Below are 3,450 nucleotides of genomic sequence, written 5' to 3' on the forward strand. Positions count from 1 at the left end.
CGCCTCTTCCGCGCCCCCGCCACTCTTGAGCTCACGCCCTTCCCTCCTCTGCCCACCCTCCACCTCCTCTCCCTCCCCTCCTGCCCTCCCTTCCTTCCACAAGTGTGTTGCTTCGCTCTCTCCAGCTCACCCGGTGAGCTGAACAGGTGAGAGGGATCCTGCGAGGGGGCGCAGGGCGACGAGTCCGGAGCCGCCAGCCGAGGTGAGGCGCAGACAGACCGACTCTCCCTGCTCACCGGCCCCCGCCTCTCCCGGTACCCCTCCAGCCCTGCACCCAAGCACTTGCCCCCGCTGATCCTCCCCACGCCCGGCCAGACGCGCTCCTCTCTGGCCGGCCCGGCGAGCGCGGTGCGCTGGAGGCGAAAGCGGACTGAACAGAGAGCAGTGGCAGCCGACCACGACCGCCCCGTGCCGCTCCCCACATTTGCGGCCCGCGGCGGCTCGCAGCCCCCGGAAGCAGCCGCAGTAGCTTTGGCTGCGCCTCAAGAGGCGGCTGCAGCGGCTCCAGGGGCGGCCGGGCGGCCGAGCCCGGACTGGGAGACAGGATGCGCTGAGGCCTCCGGCTGCTCCTCCGCTGCTGGCTCACCGAGCTGTGCGCACGCGTGTGCCGGGCGCAGGAGCCCGCGGGGCCTTGGCAGCCCGAGCAGCTGGGCCGCATGATAGTGCCGGCGCTGGGCTACCGCTCCCGGACTGCCTCCGGAGAGGCCTGCGAGGGTACAGAGGGTCTCGGACGCGCCCCCAACCCGGGCGCCCAACCCAGCCTTCTGCCGGGTCTACTGCGATGTCAAGGGCCAGTGGGTTTTATCGCAGCTCGGGCGACTCCATCTTCCGCTGCGGGACTCGTGGCTTCCGGTTCTACTGCACAGTTAAGAAGCGGCAACTGAATCAGAACACCTGCACCAACTAAGGCACTACGCTGTGACTTAACACTGGCAAGCCCACCCGCGCGCAAAGACGACCCCCTGCACGACTGCACGAAGGACAAGCTCAACCTGATCGTTTACATCATCTGCGGGGTGGTGGCTGTCATGGTGCTTGTAGACATCTTCACCAAGCTGGGGCTGGAGAAAGCGCACCAGCAGCAAAGGAAGCACAAGTCCAGGTGGGCTGCCTCCCCCGCCCCGCCGCCTCCCCTCCAGGCGCCGCTCTCGCTCCTCTTCCCTCTTCACCTTTCTCCGGGCCATGGCGCTCCCCCACCCCCGCGTCTCCGCTGGGGGAGGTCGCCCGGGAAACCAACTTCTGCTCTGAGCGCAGAGAGGGGGCCCTGGGCTGTGCACAGGTGTGAATCTGAGCGCCTGTGTATGTGAGGGGTGGTCTCTGCCCCTTTCACCCTTTCGCCGCCCCTCTCGCCTAGGATTGAAGCGGATCTGAGACACACAAGGCCCGGGAGCCCTGGCCCTCGAGTTTTGGGCTTGGGGGAGGGGTCTACCGCTCGGATTCCGGATCCTAGCTTCTAGGTAAACAGGACAGGCTGCCGAAAGGGAGGGGGGACATGTGTGAGCCCGCCGTGTGTGAGGGAGGTAAGGAGTGTGTGCCGCCTGCAACTCATAAGGCCCTGAAAAAGAGTAGAGTGAGGTGGAGACAGAGAGTGGAGGGCTAGAACAAAAGCCTTGCCTCAAGCAGCTGCCTCCCTCTCTCCCTGAGCTGTCAAGTCCCTGGAATTGGGATCTCAGTTGCCTCCCTGCCACCCGGACTCTTCGCCCCTTTACACTGTGGCCACCTCTCCCTGCTAGTGGCCAGGGTCTCCTCCGGAACCATATCCCCTTTGCAGGGGTTGGCGCTGACTCCGAGGGTGTAAGCTTCCCCGCTACTCCCCTCTTCTCCCCCCTTCTCCCCCCAACCCCATCAGGTATTTACCCACCCTTTGATTCTGATTCCCCAAATGTTCCAAATATGCCACCAGATCTTACATTCCTCACCTCTGGAGCAAAATCAGGTCAAGCTAAGAAAAGCCCTTAAGAACAAAGGATACAGTCTTAGGATTTTCAATTAAGAACTCTCTGAGCATCTCCTGCTGCCCATACTTTCTATTAAATGTATGGAAGAAAAATGAGATAGAATGTGTTGTGTGGATAGAGGGGATGGAGGGAGGAATTTTGTTTTTGTTTTTTGTTCCCTTGTCTTGTTTTTCAGTCTTTGTGACCCATTGTGCTTGCTTCAGGAAGGTTTCTGTTCATGCCAGCCCATCTTACTAAGCCATCACTGTATGTGAAACACCCTACGAGACTTACTTGGAGGGAAATTAATAGCATCAAAAGCATATATTGGATACGCTGTGTGTGCCAGATGTTTCAAATATATTAACCCACTTAACTCTCTTACCAAAGAGAAAGTGGGTAGGATTATCTATATCTGACAGAGTAACCAGGCACGGATTATTCTTCTGCTACATGGATTCAAATACAGTGTGGTCTGACTGCAAAGCTGGGGCTCTTTCTTCTACCCAGAATAGGCACCCCTAGGGTTCCTTCTGGGTGCTATCCCTCATGACCACTAGTGTCTGCCTGAAGCAGAGTGTTGCAAGGGTCTTTGAGGCTATTCAAGCTTGATGGGCGTGAGTGGTAAGATTGAGTAGCCAGGTCTGCTGTTTGTGTGCTATTTATGTGTACGTCTATTTCTGCAACACGTGATAAAAGCCCCTACAAAGACTTACGTGTTTGTAAATGAGGGAAGATAAATGTCATATAAAATGAAGGAATATAAACCAAGTTGACAGATTGGAAAGGCTTCAAGTGTGTATTGGCTGACACGTGGCATTTGAATGTATAGCAGCTGATTAAGCATTTCTTTGTTGAATGAATGAATGAATACATGAATGGATAGTTTGGGCGTTTGGTAACTTTCTGTTCTCTTAGGTTCTCAAGCTATTTACATGTATCAAGTCATAATACCATAAAACTGTGTATCAGAACTGCATTATTTTTGGTTTCCTACGGGCCTGCCAATCCAGGACTGTATTCATAGTACATCCTTGTGTTTGTTTTTGTTTTTGAAATCATGGTTGATGTAACAGAGGGCAACATGAAGGATGCATATGTATTCTTATAAATGTGTTTTTGAAAACGGGGTCTGTTCTCTAGTTCAATCCTTTATAGAGAGACTGGCTTCTGTATTAGACATTCATTCAACAGACCTTTGTCTTGGATTATCTTCTTTACACACTGTGCTAATGGAGCAAAAAACAAGCCACATCTCTGACCTCTGGAATCTACAAGTGAGTGATGGAAAACTGTTCTTATATTCAATAGACAAAAGTAAGAATTGTTGTTTGTGATATGTATAGGATGAAACAAGACGGTGATGGAATGAGGAATAACAAAGGTAGCATCAGTGAGGAGGTGACAGCGCAAGTGAGGCGTAAGGAGGAATGAGAAGGAATCATCCAAATGAAGAATGGGGGAAAGTGGTATTCCTGGTAGAAAAAACAAGTCCCTGAAGCAGGAAAATACT

At 53.8% G+C, this 3,450-nt stretch overlaps 1 pseudogene; it reads left to right on the forward strand.

Annotated features, from left to right (window-relative positions):
• The first annotated feature begins 545 nt into the window (after positions 1-545).
• LOC144235828 (protein shisa-9 pseudogene) lies at positions 546-1,457 on the forward strand (annotated as a pseudogene).
• The last annotated feature ends 1,993 nt before the right edge of the window (positions 1,458-3,450 follow it).

This window comes from Crocuta crocuta, unplaced genomic scaffold, assembly GCF_008692635.1.
Source record: "Crocuta crocuta isolate KB4526 unplaced genomic scaffold, BGI_CrCroc_1.0 scaffold722, whole genome shotgun sequence".
NCBI lineage: Eukaryota > Metazoa > Chordata > Mammalia > Carnivora > Hyaenidae > Crocuta > Crocuta crocuta.